Source organism: Choloepus didactylus, chromosome 8, assembly GCF_015220235.1.
Source record: "Choloepus didactylus isolate mChoDid1 chromosome 8, mChoDid1.pri, whole genome shotgun sequence".
In the NCBI taxonomy this organism is placed as follows: Eukaryota; Metazoa; Chordata; class Mammalia; order Pilosa; family Megalonychidae; genus Choloepus; species Choloepus didactylus.
Window position 1 is genome coordinate 38,267,227 of NC_051314.1, and position 21,762 is coordinate 38,288,988.

The 21,762-nt window shown below is 37.7% G+C and overlaps 1 pseudogene; it reads right to left on the reverse strand.

The window, feature by feature from the left end:
* Nucleotides 1-3,952: 3,952 nt before the first annotated feature.
* Nucleotides 3,953-21,762, reverse strand: part of LOC119542605 — a 48,516-nt pseudogene continuing 30,706 nt past the window's right edge.

Consider the following 21,762-nt stretch of genomic DNA (forward strand, 5'->3'; position numbering starts at 1 on the left):
CCTTTTTTCATCTTTCACTTTATTTCTTGTCTGGAGTAATGAAAAGTTTCTAAAAATTGAACAAAAATTAAGTGTGATGGATGCACAGCTGTATGAGGGTACCCAGGGGCAAGTGATTGTACACTTGGGATCTTTGGATAATTGTATGTTATCTGAACAATCTCAATAAAAATGAAAAAAAAATTTGTATGGAGAGTGACATCATCAACATGGAGATGTAAATAGCTACTGAAAACTCCTCTCCAGAAGTTCAATGATGAAAAGGACAATTCTGAATTATTTGAAACTCTGGAAGAGGATATAGACTGGAGAAGGACCCTGCAGATTCCAAATCGAAGAAAAAGAAGAAATATTGGGTAGGAATCTTTCCTCCCAGAGCAACCAGTCCTCTCCCTTCCCCCTCACTTGGGCTCAGTGTGGGAAAGGCATAGAATCAGCAGATGGGAATCCTTCCACCAGGGACACAGATTTTAAAATCTCTCACAGCAGTGAGACACAGCTCCACTGTTGGAAGACCCCAGGGGACAGGGGAGGACATTTCAAGGCCCAGGTCAGTGGGAGACAAAGAGACTGAGAAGACATGGACAGAGACTGCATTTCCAGCCCTAATTCTCAAAACTCTTCCCCAACCCTTGAGGGAAGCAGCAGCTGGTGGCTGTTTCCTTGCTTTGGGGACACTGGGGTCAGCTGAGGGAGTATCCCCACATCTTGCCAGATTTGGGTTGGCAAAGTGAGGGCATAGGAATCCTGTAGTTTCAGCTCACCTGTGTAGAAGCAGCCTGTGCTTGGAGGCAAAGCAGCCTCTGAGGACAATTAAGTTACTGAGCAGCACCATCTGCTGGACAGTTCAGAAAGTTCAAGGGAATCAAATACTTTTAAAAAGATGCTCCAGATCCTTTATTAGGACCACAGGAGCTGGTCTACATGCCCTGCAGAGAAACCCAGTCCAATTTTGGCTGAGAAATTTAGACAAGCCAATTGTCAAAGCAGGGCTCTAAAACACACCCAGGTCTTGCTGACTGGCAGAAAAAGAGCACCACTGCAAGCCAGCAGATCTATATTACCATACATAGTGAACCTGCTGGGGTGGCCAGTGCCTACCTCACATCCTTGTGGTAAGCCACAGTGGGTGCTTGATTTGGGGAGAAGACTGTAGTTCAGAGCAAATCTGACAACTGGCCAGTGAAAGAAACAAAGAAATATAGAGATCAAAGAAAACCCAAGGCAAAACAGAGAAAACAACCTCCAGAATAAACTAATCAAGAAATTCAGATACCTTGACAACAAATAATCACAAGCCACACTAGGAAACACAAAGATATGGGCCAGTTAAAGGAAAAAAACTAACACCTCAACCAAGATTCAAGAGTTGAAACAAGTAATTAAAGATGTTCAAACAAATCTAAATAAAATCAATGAGTTGAAAGAAAATGTGACAAAAGAGATGAAAGTTATAAAGAAGACACTGGGTGGCCATAAGGAATTTGTAAGCTTGAAAAAATAAATAGCAGAGCTTATGGGAATGAAAGCCACAATAGAAGAGATGAAAAACACAATGGAGATGTACAACAGCAGACTTAGAGAGGCAGAAGAAAGGATTACTGAACTAGAGGACAAGACATCTAAAATCCTAATACTAAAGAACAGATAGGGAAAAGAATGGAAAAATGTAAGCACAGGCTCAGGGAACTGAATAACAATGTGAAGTACATGAATGTATGTGCTATAGGTGTCCCTGAAAGAGAAGAGAAAGAAAAGGACAGAAAGAATAATAGAGGAAATAATCAATGAAAACTTCCCAACTCATGAAAGACATAAAATTGCAGGTCCAAGAAGTGCAGTGTACCCAAAAAAGAATTGATCCAAATAGACCTCCTACAAGACACTTGCTAATCAGAGTTTCAAATGTCAAAGACAGAGAGAAAGTAGCAAGAGCAAAGGAATCCATCACGTACAAAGGAAGCTCGATCAGACTAATTGTGGATTTCTCAGTAGAAACTATGTAGGGGATAAGGCAGTGGTATGATATATTCCAGAAAATATAGAAATATGGAAACAGAAAAACTGCCAACCAAGAATCCTATATCTGGCAAAACTGTCCTTCTAAAATGAGGGAAAGTTTGAAATATTTACAGATAAACAGACACTGATTGAGCTCATGAACAGGAGACCTCCTCCACAAAAAATCCTAAAGGCAGTGCTGCAGACAGATAGGAAAAGACAGGATAGAGAGGTTTGGAGAAGAGTATAGAAATGAAGATACCAGGAGATAGAAAGAGGGTAAAGATCATGCATTTGATGCTGGAGTACAGAATGTTCAATAGGATTGATTGTATAGATTCAGAAATGTATAGCACAATACTGGGTGATGGTAGCACAATATTGTAAGTACACTGAACAAAGATGACTGTCCATACAGTTGAAAGAGGAAGGTTAGGGGCATGTAGGACACAAGAAGGAAAAATAGAGGATAAAGAAAGGGATGGTATAACTTAGTGAAACCTAGAGTGTTCAATGATTGTGATTAAATGTACAAATTTAAGAATGTTTTTACATGAGGGAGAACAAATGAATGTCAATTTTGCAAGATGTTGAAAATGGGATGGTATTGGGGGAAAATATACAATCAATGCAAACTAGAATCTATAGTTAACAGTAATGTTTTAAGAGGCTTCCATTAATTGTAACACTGACAATATACAAAGCTAAATGTCTACAAGAGGGGGATACAAGGGAGGTGTATGGGATTCTTGGTGTTGGAGATGTTGTCTGAAGTTTTTATTGTATTTTGTTTTACTTTTTTTTTCTAGAAGAAATTTTATTTGAACATTTTAAAGTTTAACTTTATAGGCCACTTATGAGAGTGAACATTCATTCATTATCACTGAGCTCTAACAAACTTCCATTGAAACTTATTTCTGGATATACAGGTTGGAACTCAATTCTAAAATTTTGGAGAAAGTCATGCATCCCACTGATTGCATGTGCCTCCCAAAGCACAACTACTCCACAACCCTACTTTTAGTGCCTCTTCAATGCTGGGAAGACTGGTTATCATGATCCCATATTGATTTCCTACCTCTTTTCACTTGATCCCTCACCCATATATGTCCATTACTTAAATGCAATGGGAAGTCCAGGGAAGTTTTGTAGCAATTTTTTGGCTTACTAAATGTGCCAGTTTGGATGTATTATGTTCCCCAAAATGCCATGTTCTCTGATGCAATTTTGTGGGGACAGACATATTAGTAGTATTGATTAGATTGGAATCCTTTGAGTGTTTCCATTAAGATGTGACTCAATCAACTGTGAGTGAAATATTTGAATTGATAATTTCCATGGAGGTGTTACTCTGCCCTTTCAGGGTGGGTGTTAACTGGATCACTGGAGTTGTATAAAGGAGTTCACAGACAGAAGGAGCAGAGCAACTGAGAATGACATTTTGAAGAGCAGCTGTAACTAAGAGAGAACAAAATGTCCCAAAAGTAACATTTTGGAGAACGTCATTTTGGAACGCAACCTGGGAGCAAGCAGACACCAGCCATGTGCCATCCCAGCTAGCAGAGGTTTTCCGGACGCCATTGGCCATCCTCCTGTGAAGGTACCCAATTGTTGATGGACACTTTAAGGCCTTAAGATTGTAACTGTGTAACCAAATAAACCCCCTTTATAAAAGCCAATCCATTTCTGGTATTTTGCATAACAGCAGCATTAGCAAACCAGAACACTAACTCTTCAATCTCTTAATGTCCTCCAAAGAGTCATGCCCTGTGGTCCCAGGCAAAGCCCATGGAAGTCAGTTTGATGGAAACAGCTGCAGTCTCTTATTCTGTGCAATAACCAGTCAAAGCAAGGTTGCAGTCGACTTGATCCAAGGTAAAGAAATTAGAGGAGCTGCAACTCACTTGGTGCCAACAGCAAGCTTGGCCTTGGGAAGGGGACCCTTGGGAAGTCAGTCTCGGCTTGGCTTAAACCTCAGAATGGCACAATTGATGCAAAATCTCTGACCAGTGGGCCCAGGTCCGTCGGGAAACACATAGCCAAGGTGAGTGTCACACTGCAAAGGATGCCTCAGTCAATCCCAGGAGGCAAAACTCCTGACATAAAACTGGAAGGACAACAGCACATGACCACACACTGCAGGATTTGACACTTGTGAGTTGAAGAAGCTACAGCAAAAGAATTTGATTAAGCAATGAAAGGATACACTGTAGAGCAGTGGTGAATAGCTCTGCTTTACCTGTGAGAATGTGAGCAAGTGATAGAAATTAATTCTTGGTTTGCTTATCTATAGAATGGGAATGTATAATTATCATAGGGCTGTTTGATAATTGATATAATGCAAGTAAAGCACTAATGCAGCTACTGATGTATACAGCAAGCACGCCGTAGTGTTTTGCAGCTACTGTGCTATTATTGTTTATTGGAGGAAAAAACATGCTCTCTTTATTTTTCAAAACATGAGTCATAAAATATGAGCACCCAAGGAAATCCTAATGAGCCTGTGTCTGGATCGAAGCCCGTATCTTACAGCAGCTCGCTGAGGGGCAGCTCCCTGATGCCCCCGAGCACTGTTCTGCCTGGCTGGGGACACCAGAACGGAGAGGAAGGCAGAGTGGTGTCGTCTACCTGTCCCTGGTCCAAGGAGCGTGAAGGGCCAGCTCCTTCCTTCCGATCCTAACTCTGTGCCCACCTCCATGCCAGGTGAGAACAAGGAAAGGCCACTTCAGAGAGCAAGAAGCCTGAGAAGGCTTCAGGGTCCAGAATTACGGGAGCGAGAGGGGTCATTATCAGCATGACAGAAACGCAGTGTGCTGTACTGACAAGTCTCCCCGGGGAATATCACCAGCTGAGCCGAGGACAAGAGTGCTACTCATGATTCATGAGGTCATTGTTGGGGACTGAGTCACATTTGAGTCCTAATGCTTGGTTCCGTGCATGTGAGCCATTCATAAATAGGACCTTTGAAGATGTTACTATTAGTTAAGGTGCCGAGTCATTTGAGAACAGGATCTGTGAATCTCCTATTTGGATGAGGCCAGATTGAATCAGGGTGGGCTTTCCTCCATGTGACTGGAGGCCTTTCAAGGCAGAGGAAATGTGCACGCAGTCGGAGATGGTCACAGGAGACCCAGGGGACAGATCGCCAAACAGTGGTGGCACATATGCAAGGCCTGTGGCAAGCTAGCACTGGAATGTCACAGGCTCCAGGATAAAGCCTGGTGGCGGATGCTTGCTGTTAGACCTCGGGCCCCCAAAACCATGAGACAGTACATTCCTGTCAATTACACACCGGTGCGTGGGGCTTGTCGTAGCAGCCTTGGCAGATAGAGACCATAGCCTTGAGGAAAACAAAACCAACCGGTCCACCTGCTTGCAGATGACCTACCTGCTTGCAGACGACCCACCTGCTTGCAGACAACCTTCACCCGCACCGGCTGCAGCGAGATGTCCCGGTGTCTGACGATCCCTGTGTGGCTCTCGTCCGAGCCCACCATTCCATGGGCCTCGGAGAATGAAGGCCACCCAGTGCCCGAGCAGAACTTCTTCTCAGAACTGAAGAGTTGGCTGTCTCAGCACATGCAGTGATAACATTCCCATCTCCTTGTTATGCAGGTAGGACCAGCTGAAAGGTGGTTCCGTTCCTTTTTCTCTGGTGACACAGAACTGCTCTGGAGTCAGTTTCTTTTGCGAGTCAGTTTCTTTTGCCAGTCGCTCTTGGCCAGAGGCGGCTCGCACTTTGCAGGAGCCCTGCATCCCTGCGTCCGGCCCCAGCGCAGAGACCGCAGCCGCCGGCCCAACCGCGCACAGACCACGGAGGTGCAACTCGCTGGTGCTGGACAGTGCGCGGAGCAGGCGCGTCATGACGTGGGTCCAACCTGTATTTTATTTTAATTTTATTTTTTCTTTTGTTGCTTTTTAGTTGCCATTTTTTTTTTCTTTTTTCTTTTTTCATTTCTTCCTCTTTCTTTGTGGAAGAAATGGAAATGTCCTCATATAGGTAGTGTGGTGAATGCATAACTATGTGAATATATGGGGAACACTGTTTACTTAGGAGTAAGTATATGGTGTGTGCATAAAACTATATAAAAAATAAACAGAGGGATACAGGTGCCAGAGAAAATGTGGAGAGAGGGATGTAACTTATCACCATTTGTGGGGAAGTAAAATGGTGCAGCCCATCTGGAGTGCAGTGTGGTGGTTCCATAGGAAGCTAAGCATGGAGCTGTCATATGGTTCTGCAACCCTGTTATTGGGTATATACTTGGAAGAACTGAAAAAAGAGGTACATGCATGAACATTTTCAAACTGCGACAGTATTCACAATTTGCAGTCAATGGAGGTGGTCTAAGGGTACATCAACTGATGAATGGAATGATGAACAATGATGTATACATACAATGGGATATTGAACTGCTACATGAAGGAATGAAGTTGTGACATATGCAACTATGTGAATGGACATTGAGGACAGCATGTTCAGTGAAATAAACTAGGAATGAAAAGACAAACATTACAGCACCTCACTAATATAGACTAACTGTAAGTGCAAACTCTGAGAATTGAATCTGAGAGCATAAATAATCAGCGGAAGGCTTATTGTAAGGCTCCTAGATTGTAAGCTCTTACAACAGCTACATCTATTCCTGAGCTATAATGGCTGTTTCTAAATTCTGAGATACTGAGCTCTTTGTATATAACATTGTTGGTGCCTGGAACTTTGGGTATCGTGTGACACCTGAGACTCAGAGCCAGAGTTCAGCAGCTATGAGGGTCAGCATTACCCCACACAGCAAATGTTAGAGAGTCTGAAAAAGATATCAGACTTCACTTAGAGATATGAATGAAATGGATTCGGTTAGGGCTAAGGTAAATCAGACTAAAGGGTAAAGGATGATATTGACGGTATTTTAAAGCTTCAACTTCTGTGCAAGACAAAAGGAAGTGATGCTTATTAGGTGCAAAATCTTTATTTATTTGTAGCATACTATGTAATTAAACTTGTATGTTCAGTTTATTTAAACACCATAATTACATGGAACTTTGAATAGGGAGTGAAATCTGATTGGTTTGTACAGATTAGTGTGAAGCCCCAATACATTCCAGAGTAATTGAGGCAGACAATAAAAATGTATTTACAAAGCCTTCTTGAGGAACTGGGGAAAAATGTGGAAATATTAAATTTCCCCACCTGAGGAATTAATGATATTCACACAAGCATTGGGGTCTAGCAATTTAGAAGGCTGAGCCCTCAATCTTGGAGCTTGCCCCCTATGAAATATGTTACTGCAAATTTAAGCCTACTTAAAATTGTGCCTAAGGATAACCCCCAGACAACCTCTTTTGTTGCTCAGATGTGGCCTCTCTCTTTAAGCCAACTCTGCAGGTAAACTCACTGCTCTCCCCACTATGTGGGACATGACTCCCAGAGGTGTAAATCTCCCTGGAGATGTGGGACATGACTCATGGGAATGAGCTTGGCCCTGGCGTTTTGGGATTTAGAAAGCCTTTTTGGATGAAAGGGGGAAGAGAAATTAAGTAAAATAAAGTTTCAGTGACTGAGTGATTTCAAATACAGCCGAGAGGTCATTCTGGACATTATTCTCATGCATTATATAGACATCCCTATTTGTTTTTAGTGTATCGGAGTAGCTAGAAGGAAATACCTGGAACTATTAAACTGCAACCCAGTAGCCTTGATTCTTAAAGACTGCTGTATAACTAGGTAGCTTACACTGCGTGACTATGTGATTGTGAACACCTTATGGCTCCCACTCCATTTATCCAGTGTATGGACAGATGAGTAGAAAAATGAGGGCAAAAAGTAAATGAATAACAGGAAGGGATGGGGGGTATGGGTGTTCTTTTTTACTTTAACTTTTATTTTTATTCTTTTTTTGTGTGTGGTAATGAAAATGTTCAAAAATTGATTGTAGTGATGAATGCACAGCTATATAATGGTACTGTGAACAATTGATTGTACGCTGTGGATATTGTATGGTTTGTGAATATATCTCAATAAAAGTGAATAAAAAAACCAACTGGGACAGGTTGTTTTTTGAGAATAGAGAAAGCAAAATAATTCTGAAGCACTATGAAACTTGTTACTCAAGGTTCTTCCTTAAATAAAATAAATTTTATACTACAAAAAAAATTTTATGGACATATAAGTGGCCCCAAATAGCCAAAACCATCTTGAAAAAGAAAAAGTTGGAGGTCTTATGCTTTCTCAATTTAAAACTTATTACAATACTTCAGGAATCCAAGCAGAGTGGTATTTGCCCAGGTCATATATATAGACCAATGGAAAAAAAATAAGAATTCAAAAATAAATCTTGACATCTATGATCAATTGATTTTTTTCAAATAATTGTGCATTCATTGCCACAATCAATTTTCAAACACTTTCATTACTCTAAAGTAAAGAAAAAATATATATAAATTAAAAGGAACACTCAAACCATCCCATATGTCATATTGCCCTCTATTACTTATATAGTTTTGTCATTATTTATTACTTATCTGCTCATATACTATCACATGGTCACACAATAAAAGATACATAATTATACAATAATCATCAATAATCAAGTCTTCTGGATTACAGTTCAACAGATACAAGTATTTCCTTCTAGCTATTATAATACACTAGAAACTAAAAAGGAATATCTGTATAATGCATAAGAATAACCTCCAGATTGACCTCGATTCTATTTGAGATCTCTCAGCCACTGAAATTTTATTTTGTTTCATTTCTTTTCCCCCCTTTTGGTCAGGAAGTCTTTCTCATTCCCATGATGCCAGGACCAGTCTCATCCCTGGTCCTGGCATCCCTCATTGCCAGGGAGACTTACACCCCTGGGAGTCATGTTCCCCATATGGCGGAGGGTAGTGAGTTTATTTGCAGAGTTGGCTGAGAGAAAGATGGCCAATTGATTTTTGACAAGGTTCCCAAGTCTGCTCAATGGGGACAGAATGGTCTTTTCCACTAATGGTGCTGTAAAACTGATATCCACATGCAAAAGAAGGGAGGTGGACTCCTACCTCACATCATATTCAAAAAATTAATTTGTCATGGATCATAGACCTATATATAAGAACCAAAACCATAAAACTCCTAGAAGAAAGCATATGGAAGCATCTTCAGGATCCTGTGTTAGGCAATGGTTTCTTGGACTTTACACAAAAGCAAATGCAACCAAAGGAAAAATATATAAATGGGATTTCATCAAATTTAAAAACTTTTCTGAATCAAAAGATTTTTTTATGAAAGTAAAAAACAGATCAGGAGAAAATATTTGGAAGCATATAAATAATAAGGGTTTAATATCAAGAATATATAAAGAAACCTGCAACTGAACAACAAAAAGACAAACAAAACAATTTTAAAATGGGCTAAAGACTGAAATAGACATCTCTCAAAAATAGAAGTACAAGTGGCCAAAAAGCACATGAAAAGTTGCTCAACATCATTAGCCATTAGGGAAAATACAAGTCAAAATCACAATGAACTAACATTTAACACCCATTAGAATGGCTACTATTCCAAAAAAGGAAAATAACAAGTGCTGGAAAAGATGTGAAGAAATAGGAATACTCATTCTTTGCTGGTGGGAATGTAAAATGGTGCAGTTTCTGTGGAAAATAGTTTGGCATTTCCTCAAAAAGTTAAGTATAGAATTAAGTATGACCTGACCTGGCAACTCCACTTCTTGGTATATACCAAAAAGAATTGAAAGTAGTGACTGGAACAGATTTTTACACACTGATATTTGTAGCAGCATTATTCACAACTGTCAAAAGATGGAAGCTATCCACGTGTCTATCAACAGAAGAATGGACAAACAAAATATGGTATATACACACAATGGACTATTATTCGGCCACAAAAAGGAATGATGTTCTGATACATGTGACAACACGAATGAACTTTGAAGACATCATGTTGAATGAAATAAGCCAGACAAAAAAGATCAAATATTTTATTATTTCATTGATATAAAATAATTAGAAAAAGCAAATTCATAGAGTCAGAAACTAAAATACAGTTTTCCAGGGGCGGTGGTAGGAAATGGGAAATTAATGTTTAATTTGTAAAGAGTTCCTGTTTTGGGTGATGGGAAGTTTTGGCAATTGGTGGTGGTGGTGGTAGCACAACATTGTGATTCTAAAAAACAGTGAATTATTTTTTAGAATTGGTTAAAAGGCTATTTTTTAAAAGTCCATATGTTACTAGAATAAAAATTTAAAAAAAAACAACAACACATTGAACTGTACAACCCAAACTGTGAGCCCTAACATAAACTGCAGACTATAGTTAGTAGTATATTATAATATTGTTTCATCAGTTGTAACAAAGTTGTTGTCCTTGTGCAAAGTATTAATGATAGGGAAAACTGCATGAGTGAAGGGTTTATTTTCTACTTGATTTTTTTGTAAACCTACAACTTCTGTTGTAACAAACAAGCAAATAAATAACTTATACCTATGTTTAAAATTGGAGATTAGGAAAGAAACAAAGGTGAGTGAGGAAAGAAGCAGATAATGTCTAATTTCAATATTGCTCATAATAAAAATGTTTCCACATAGAAAAATGATTCAGTTTATTTAGAAAGTTATTATAAAAGCAACCACTAAAGTAAAAATTTATTCCTTCTAAATATCAAAAAAATTTTAAAACCACATACAGGTCAAATCACAAAAATTAAAATGAAATGATATGGTAGAATTAAGACTAAGTCTATCAATTATATCAATAATGGAAATGTACTTATCACACATTAAAAGAAAAATACTGCAATTTGACTAACAAAGCAAAACCAATTCAATGCTATATGAGAGATACACTTAAAGTAAAGAAATTTTGTTGGTTAAAATTAAAAGAATTAACAAATAACAGGCAAATACAAGTACAAAGAAAACATGAATCATGATCTTAAAAACAGACAAGATAGAATTCAAGCCATAAAAGCAGTTTTCCTTGGAACATTGTGCCAATTCTCTATGTAGAATGAAGTCTTTTCTTATTTCAGGATTTTAAAACTATTTAGGAAGAATTCAAATCTATAAAAAAAGAAATAATAATTAAATGACTCCCCACGTACCCATAACTCAGCTTGAACAATTCTCAAAATTGTGTCATTTTGTTTTATCTGTAAATCTACCCATTCTCCAACTTCTACTTAATTATCTATTATTGGTTGTCTTTTTTAAGTTAAATGTACGTCTATTTAAATTCACAAATCTTAACTACACAATTTTAACAAATGGATACACATCTTTAACCCACAATCCATCAGGTTATAGTACATTTCTATCACTCCAGAAAGTTATCGCATCTCCTTTCCTAATCAGCTTCCCATCTCAGAAGCAACCAGTATTTTGATTTCTTCTAAAAATAATTAGATCAGTCAGTTCTAGAACTTCATATAAATGCATTCTTATAGTATGTGCTCTTTTACAGCCAGCTTCTTTCATTCAGCATATTATCTGTGATACTCACCCATGGTATTGGATATGTTAGTAATTTGCTTCTTTTGAAGGCTATCATTACACAGTATAAATATTCCACAATGTGTTTATCCTTTCTTATGTGAATGGACATTGTGTTTTTTCCAGTTCTTGGTTATTATGAAAAGAGTTGCTATAAATATTCTTCCACAAAAACATTCCTTTTGTGTACATTTGTTTTCATTTCTCTTAGATAAACACATAGGAGTGGAATTTCTGGCCTAAGGTACATGTATACCTTTATAACACTGTCAAACCTTTTTCCAAAGTGGTTGTCTCATTTCACATTCCCTCCAGTTCAAGGGCACTCCACATCCTTCCAATATTTGAAGTTGCCAGTCTTTTAATTTCAGTCTTTATAGTGTGTCTACAGTTGTATCTGGTTCAGTTTTTAATTTATATTTCCCTGGTAACTAATAATTCTGAGCACTGTTTCATGTGCCGGATTAATTTTTTTACATATCTAACCCTTGTACAGCTACTTTTTTTTTCCTTCAGGGTTCCAGGGGTCTTTATATCATACCTTCCAAGTTCATCTCTATTTCTGTTTTTATTTTTTTATTTCATTTTGTTTCTAAGTTCTGATAACTCATATTTTACGTCCCCCTGTTGCCTTGGCATATCCTTTCTGAGCTATTACATCTCTTCTTTGTATTCTTATTTTACAAGGAGAAATACTTCAGTATTTTTTTAATGGTAGCAAAATATCTTGCCTCAATTTTAATCAACTCCATGAAAATAATTTTCTTGTGAGAGTTTAATCTTTATCTCTCTTAACTTTCTTTTGATTCTTGTAGCATGTTTGTATCAATCATTTGTGGGTTATATTTTAAGTACTTATTTTTAGGGTAAGAATGTATTTTATGTACCATTTATTTGCAAGGGTCCATGATGAGGAGAAACTAGAATTTGTCTAAATTTTCCTACGAGTCAAGATTTTGGTTGAAAGTTTGTTTAGTCTGTACTTCTCTTCAGCTAGAGGAGACAGGCCTCTGTAGCATTTTTTACAATTAAAAAAAAAATTTATCTTCTCTTTTGCTGGCAGGGAGTCAGACTACTTACTTCAACTATGGTTAGTCATCCAGCCTCTCTCTGCTTCTTAAAACTGGAATTATGGGAGTTTGTGCTGTTCCTGTGTTCACCCATTTTTTGTGCTTCAAATAGGTGACTTAGATATTTACTCAGGAAGTATTATGTGGTACTCAGAGATCTGTAGCTTCATGTTCTCTGACATACTCCTGCTCTATTGCTTCTGCTTTCGGAATCTCCCCTAGCTGTAACCAAGAAGTTAGGATTTAAGGAATGATTGTGATTACTGAATCATTATACAGATAATCCTTTTTTTCCTTTCTGGTACATTAGAGTAGACAGAGGGAAATACCTGAAATCTTTGAACTGTAATCCAGCTGCCTTGATCTCTGATAATGATTGTATAGCCTTTATCTTGTGCCCCTGTGATTGTAAAAACCTTGTGACTGACCCTCATTTGTATTCATTTTATTTGCTTTTTTCACTTTGGAGTCTTGCTATCACTAAAGACAGCCCCTAAGGTTTATTTATTTGTTTTTTAATACTTTTTCATTGTGAAATTTAACATATATACAGAACAGTGATAACTTTCAAAGTACGATTTAACAAACAGACAGTAAATTTCAAAAAATGCTATGAGTTACAGTTCCACAATTTCAGTCATTTCCCCATTGTGACATGCAGCATATACACAGACAGGTGATAACTTTCAAAGTACAATTCAACAAGTGGTCATATAGGCAATTTCAAAGAACGTTATGGGTTACCTTTCCACAGCTTCAGTTATTTCCCTATTGTGAAATATAAGATACCCTAGCATCCAACATACATACATATGAAGATTCAGTATTTATAATTCTTTGTTACATCTTATCTTGTCTGGTGCTACCCCTTCCTCTCGTTTAATCACTTTCTTGATCTACAGGGATGTCTAGGCAGTGACTACCCTAACTTGTTCATATTGAAAAGGGGTGTCAACATCATGGGGAAGGGGCTGCATCAGATTGATATTCTTTAAAAAGGCTATTGCCTCTGGGTTTTAGGACTTGACTGGCATAGGAACACTCTGGTGGATTTAAGTTTCTGAAAAATATACTTAGTGAGTGAAACTTGTATAGAATCTCAGATAGGGACCTAGGTATTTTGGGACTACTGTTGGTTAGGGAATGGCATACAGTGGCCATTTGGGATATCTGGCTGGAGCCTGCATAAGAGAAACCTCCAGGATAGCCTCTCGACTCTATTTGAAATCTCTTAGCTACTGTAACCTTATTTTGTTATCTTTCTTTTCCCTCTTTTGGTCAAGAAGGCATTTTCAACCCCTCACTGCCAGGCCCAGGCTCATTCCAGGGAGTCATGTCCCACATCACCAGGGAGATTCACCCCCCTGGGAGTCATGTCCCATGCAGGGATGGGGGAGCTTAATTTATTTGCCAGATAGGGCATAGAGAAAGAAAGGCCACATCTGAGCAATAAAAGAAGTTCTCTGGAAGTGCCTCTTAGGCATAATTATAGGAAGAGTTAGCCTCCATTTTACAGCCATAAGTTTCACAGAGTAAGCTTCAAGATCGAGGGCTTGATTTTAAGTAGGGGGTTCCTAATTTTGCATAGCATATATTCTGTGCAAGATCAACAGTTAGTGTCTCACATTATCTTCATTTAGTTGTGCAATCACCATCACCACTAATGTTTATTAATGAAGGGCCTTGAGTCAGCCCAGAACTAACCCACCCCAAATCCTAAGTTATCTTGTTAACCAAAGCTGTATCTAACCAAAATGGGCCTGCCTGACATGCACAGTAGCTTAGACTTTACCCTGTAAGTCACCTAAACCTTAATATAATGCTAAGAATTATGCCCATCATCATATTAAGGCGGCCATTTTCTTACATATGTTCTGTAACTAGGCATTCAATCAGTCTGCACACATCAATAAGTAGATCACCTCTAATTACATCACCTGGGGTCATTGTGCTCATTATCCTAAAACCTGCCCATCTTTTGATACTATGAAACTATCAGAATTACTGCAGTTCAGGGAGACAGAATTGTGGACTGAAAAGCTATATGATCTCCTGCTTTGCACTTAGCAATAAACACTCTCTCTCCCTGAAACCCCAGTGTCTCAGAAATTGGCCATTTGAGTGCGTCAGGCAAAGAATCCCCCACCTTGTCTGGTGACATACCTTTTCTGTGATTTGGGGCTCCAACTATCTCCTAATTTTACTGAAAGTGTATTTTATTTTTATTTCCTGGTCTCCTTGCTGCTTTAGATGATTTCTAAGAAAAAAGAAGGAGATGACCAATCTAAGCTGCCATCTTAAAACTGGCAATGGTATTTTTTAAGACTTTCTATTTTATTATTATGTAAAAGTCCCATGTCATCACCTGCCCTCCTCCCTAATTATTTTATTTTATTTTTAATTTTAGTTATATTTTGAAATGTTGCTACTCCATGAAATTCAAAAGCCCATAAACCACTGAACAAGACAATCTTTGGGATCCTTTCTATTTTTAACTTTTATTTTTTCAGTGATGGGGACTATCTGTTTCTTTTCCCATCAGCAGTGGGAATAGATTAATACAAACTGCCATTTGTCATAACAAAGATGCTTTCTGGGGCTTGGTGAAGAATTCCTTCTGGTTTGCTCCTTAAGTCTCAAAGGCTTCTGTCTTCCTTGGCAGAGTCTATAGTTAAGAGACAGTGTTGTTATTGTTTGGTAAATACAATCCCTGGCAAGAGTTTAGATATATTTCTTTGAAGTAGCAGAACAAAGTTTCTTCACCAGTGTCCACACAAACTGTTGGAGATTTCAATCCATTGGTTAGTTAATTATATATGAATATTTTGGGTGTTTGGGGATTTGTGTGTGTGTATGTGTGTGTATGTTGATGGTCACTAGAGAGCCATTTGCCCTTGGACATTGTATTTTATAGATTGACATAAAGTATGAGTTAAGTATCTTAACAAACCCAACATATGAAAATCTATATTGACGAACATTACTTGACAAAGGGATTTATTTGTGGGTGGCTTCAAATGGCAAGCTTCTTCAGTGCATTTCAAATGAGTTGATTTACATCCCCCTAAAATTTATTAGCAAAAATTTAGGTGCATACCAGTTGTATACTGTGTGATACACACATATGTATGTTTGGGTATCTTTAGCACTAAGAAACTCTCTAGGATTGTTCACAACTAACCATTTGATAGTACAGGTCAAGTTACTTTTGACTTAAGTCAAAAAAACCAATCTGACCAGATATTAAAGAACTTCCTTTCTTAGCTTTCAAATTATTTCATCAATTATGGCAGTGAATAAATGATCCAGGGAGAGTATATATGTCTCTCAATAAATGGACAGTGTTGCCGTAAGAATATGTTTAAAGAAGAATGATGTCTTGTTGATTGTTTTATGGGCAATGCCTTTTTGTTACCACAAGAGACAAGGGATGCTTTTAGTTTTCCTAAGCATCTCAAAACTAAATGTTCCCAGTTCATTCAAATACTCAGCTATTCTACAAGACTGACCCATGGTAGGAAAATTCTTGGGGGATTTGTCTGCAAACTTGCCCAAACTATTTGCTTATGTACAATGGCCAGTGTGTATTTCCCAATACCAGAATACTAATATCTGCTTTCCTGGGCATCTCTTTCAAATTATCAAGGTGAAACTCAAGGAAAGAAAGAATTGTATTTACTGAGAACCTATTATCCTACTATGTTCTCAGCACATTTGCATGTGTTATCTCACTGAATCCTCAAATAATTAATACAAGGCAGAGCATAAATTAGTTGGTAGGTGTTAAGAAGTCTTTCTACTATTGACTTAAAAGAAATAAAATTAGACATCTGAAGGTTTTGGGTAAACAAAGAAATAAAGCAAAGAAATCCAGATGATCTTGAGGGATGAATCAACCAGGGTCTATAAGAAAATCCCAGAGGCTTTCTCTATATCCTCAGCTGATGCAATCAACATAATCGTAATTGAGTCATGGTCCTTTTATTTATTAAATCCAAGGTCAATACAAAGCCCCTGATATATCCTATGCCTTCACTTTCTTACTTCTGCTACACACAAGGACTAAGGTTTCTCTGTATTCCTCTAAACAATTCTCTACCTTTTGTAGGTTTTCTCCACTCAAGAATGTCTATAAAGTGAGTTATGGTCAAATCGGGATCTCTCTATTCATTTGTATTCTTGAAGATCAGTACATGAGTAATTTAATTTTTACTTTCAGTGGGGAAAGAGCTGGGTTACTTCTTTCTTATCTATTGGTTTTGTACCCACTCCACTTGGGTTTCTCAGATATAATACAGGATTATTTTGACCAAATGTACAGTCTTTATTCTTGATCAAATCTTTTTCCTTGCAGTCTAACCCATTTTTGCCATGTTTACAATTTCTCACTTGTGTAACTACACACCTGATGTCTTTAAGGCTAGCCTTCCATAGCTGTAAGGCCAATCAAAGTCTCTTTCCAAAGAACTTGGAATCTTGAAGAGCAAAGCAACACTGATTCACTTAATACGAGCTCTCTAAAGAAAAGTATTACAAACTTCCATTGCTGAGGACCCTTGAGCTATCCTAGTTAATATTCTTCTAGAAATTTTGTTTACTATTTGCTTGAATCCCATGAGCTATGAAAGAATGCTTCCAATATATTACCATTTGTGGTTTAAGTTAGCCAAAGACTGTTTTGATTACTTGCAACCAAATATGTAAAAAAATAATACATGACCTAATTCCTGGTGTGATTTCCTATCTTGCCAAATGGAGCCAAACAACAGAAAGGAAATCTCCTATTCCATGTACATTCCTTCCTTAAAGCCTGGAATCTAGAGTTAGTTCTAAGCTGCCAGTTCCAAGATAAATTTTATCATGGCCCTTATTGTGTCTCAGGGGCCAAATATCCTTTCCAAGGAGGGCACTCCAAACTCCAAATGTTAGCTTTGATAGTGTGGCATCTTTAATACTGCTGACTACAGGAAAGGACTTAGGGCAAGGAGAGGTTTTTATAGTCCTTGCCTGCCTCCTCACAAAAGGCTAAGCTTTCTCAGGCAGTGTTAAAGGTTAGAGAGGAAGAAAGATGGTGAAACTTTAATATTCTTCCTGAACCTTTTCATTTATTTGACAGTTTCATTACATGGCATTGAATGGGTCCTGCCTGTGGGGAAAGGTCTAAGGTTAAAAGGGCATAAACAATATTATCAATTATTTCCTAGTCCCTTAAAAATATTAGTTACCTCATCATTCTGCCATGCCCAACATTCAATAGCACTGCAGTGACCCAGCCCAGTCAATATTACAGTTCTAAACAACCTCTCAGCCAATCGCATTTAAATGGATGGGCCACGTTACTCACATTGCACTGATTTGATAAGCTTCTCCTTTAGAGTGTGACTTTTTCATTATCTGTAACTACACACTCTAAGACTGTGCACTGGCACCTTACTCTCTGTAGATCTTGGCTCTGCTTTCTTTATAGTGATGCCATTTCCCGGCATTTTCTTCCCTTGTGTAAAATGACTGTCGGAACCTCCGGATTTATATTGTTATAAAGTTTATATAGTTAAAGACTGGCACAAAGAATCATTCTTTGACTTCAATAGTTTGACCAAAGTCCTGAGCTTGAAGTGCATTTTCCCAAATAGAATCATGTGCCCATCTTTGAACCAATCGCTATTGCTAATGACATGGAGAATGTTGATTGACTTAAATCTGTCTCCTCACGTGACTTTGCCAGGAGTTGGGATTAGGGTCAAATCAAAGTACATGAACTGAGAGTGGGAAAAAGGAAACAGAGCAGACAGGCAAAAAAAAAAAAAAAAAATCAACTGGGAATAAGTGGAAGGGAGGGGATAATTGGGGGAGAATTCCTTGTTTTAGGGGAAGAAATGTTCCTGATGTACCAAGTCGAAATGTTGAGGTTGTATACTGTCAAAAGCATTGTTAGTCACGGTGGCTATTTATTTTTATTAAAGGCATGTCTGTGTGAATTATATATATGTATATGTATATATACACAATATAATATCTGTAGCTTATTTAATTAAATTCGTATTTGTATTTTAACTCATTCCTCTAATGCAGGAATCATACATTTCTCAGGTAAATGGCCAAATTTTAGTCCATTGTTATAACTCAGATTCATCAGGTGTTGAAGATTTTTCACCCAGCCTAAGAAATCATCACAAGATACAGCAGAATTTTTATTTTATATGGCCTGTGTTTCAAATTTGTAATTTCAGAATAATTATTTATAGCACAGCCTATGTATAAATGAGGCAAATGCTCAAATATGTACCATATACAAATACAAATGTACGTATGTATATATACATGTATCTAGACGTGCATGTGTATTTACACATTTCTTTATATCCTTGTGCGTGCGTGTGTGTGTGTGCGTGCGTGTGTGTGTGTGGTCGAAGAAATCAAATTAAAGAACAATTATCAGGGGAAAATGTTTGATGTTATCTGTCCACATGGGAAGCATGTCCAAACCATTGCTTGGCTAAATCACTCTCTAAACTCCATCTCTGACTGTTTTGTTTACCTAGACCTAAACAGACAAAAAAAATCTACCAGACATATCTACATGCTCTAGTTAATTGTCTTCACAGTCATTCATTTACTTACTTGTCAAACAATCCTGAGAGAGTTTTGCAATCATTCCCTCCATTTCAGGTTTTTATCGTCTATTCTTAGGAATAGCAGAACAGGTTTTTCTCAGTAATAAGAAAAGATGAGTTCATTTCTTCTTTCCACTTCCAAGAAGAATTATACTTACCTCGTCTCTTTTCTCATAAAGTTACAAAGCTACCAAACTTTTAAGTTACTTTTTCTATCTTCAAAGCTCATCCCCAAATCTCAGTTCTTACAGGAAGTCTTCTTTTAGGAATATCTGTAATCCCAGACATAATCAGATAATACTCACCTTCACAAGAGATAATACTTTATAGAAAGTGAGTTCTGTGGGCTGCCTGCAAGCCAATAGACTAGAAACTTCTTATGGACCTAGGTCTTCTTCTGTTCAGTACTTAATCATCAATTATGAAATCATTGGTGCTCAGGAGAAATTAAAATAAAAAGTCAAGAAGGGTGAGGTTTTGCATTCTTACAACCCCTTGAATCTACTTTAGCCTACAGAATTACCCTTATGGTCTGTATTCACTCTTATGTTCTCAAAATTTTGTTTCCTGCCAAGAAATGGGCTAGTGAACCAATTCTTGATTCTCAGCAGAGCTCAGGGCTTTGAAGTTAGAGGGCAACAACTGCATAGGTTTCTCCCCTCCAGATCACAGTGACACATCCTTCTTCTTTTGCTTCCCCTAACCTTATGAGCAGCAAAAGAGAACATGTGGGACAAACTTTTGTCAAGTCCTATGAAAGTTCTCTCACAATTGGTTTGAATCGTAATCTTTCCCTGGAGGCGACTTTTAATTAATTTAAATGTTGCTCTCGATTGCACACCTTCTCCTCTGGCTTGTGCGTCCTTGAGCTCTGCTGTTAACAAGGCAAGTTGCATTAAGCCAAGTCACATTTCCTCCAGCTCTCGCATGCACACAGTGTTCACATCCACCACGGACGCTGGGGGGAGGATTTTAACACCCTCACTAGTGCAGGCTCCACTAAAGCCTTGCACCTGAAGTAAAGTACAGCTGGGTATGGAAGCAACGGGAATTTTTAAACACTGACTTTAAATCTCATCTTTCAAAATTCAGAAAAAGGAAAGAAAAACTGCAATGTTCAGTATTGCTTTAGGTTAATGGGCAGAATAGTTCTAAATGAACATAAAAATACCTGGAACTGTTATTTGGCCATCTCCACCAAAAACTCTTTTGACTCAGTTTTTACTCATATGTAGTTAGTTTAGAAATTTTGGAGTAAGGACAAGGTGCAGGGGATTGATAGAGTTATCTGGATAAGTTATTTTTACATTTTCTTATCACCACTGAAGGATGAAATCTCACTTTTTATTAAAAATCCATCACTCTAAATATAGACATTTGCTTCTTGTTAATACTTAAAATATTCACATTCTTAATTTCAGCTGAGGAAATAGTATAAACACATATACAATGCATACTAACATGTCTAGGCATACAGATTTGCATATTTATTATTTTATTCATCAGAAATACTTCATTCAAATTCAACAAGTATTTGTGATATTAAGAACTTGCTTTGTGCATAACACTGTCAGGGATAGAATGTATAATCTGACATTGCCTTATTAAGAATGATGAGAAGCAAATATTGAGACAACAGCAACATTTATGACTTCTATCAGCACCACTATCTATAATAGGTTTTATAGCATTCACAGACATATACACTTACATTTTAGGAAAAAAAAAAAAAGTCAGTGAAGGAAATAAGGCTGGTGCTATTTTTAACTCCATTTTACAGATGTAGAAACTAGAATGATTTTCCCAAGGCTGTGTTGTTAGGAAGTGGTGGAGTCACTTTCCACAGCATACCTTCTTAATGAAAGTGCTTTCTCAGTGGCACAGCACAACCAATTCAAATAGCTATACAAGGACATAAAGTGCTTAAAGGGGCACCAAGAATAAACACTATCGCTGTTCAGAATATCCCTGTGGGCTGAATGGATAGCTGAGGTAGGCAACATTTAAGGAGGTATGCTCACTCAAGTGTGGGCCCTGCACTAAATTGGGATAGAGGGTAAGAAGAGAAAGAGGGCTTTTCATAGAAGGGAAGAATACAAAAAACATGAAGATGGGTGGAGAGTAGAGAAGCCAGATTGAATGGAGGAGTCAATAAGATAATTGTTCAAACAGGGAAGATGAGTGTTGACACAGTGGATGATAAGGTTGAAAAAGTAAGTTTGGGCCAGATTGTAGCAGGTCTTGAATACAGGCAAAGGAGATTAATCTAGGACAGCACTGACCAATAGAATATGCTGCTATGATGGCAATATTCCGTATCTGCACTATCCAATATGGTGTGTGACGTGTGAGTATTGATCCCTTGAGAACTAACTTTTTGATTTTATTCAATTTTAATTAATTTAAATTTAGATAGCCACATGTAGCTAATGACTTCTATATTAGCACAGATTCTAGATGGTTCTCAGAGAAGAGTCACTAAAACTTTTCAAATAGGAGTGGTCAAAGGGAGTTTGTGTTTTAGGAAATTAAACCTATTGGCTAGTTTTGTCTCTTAGGAGACATGGAGAACAGTTTGGTAGAGA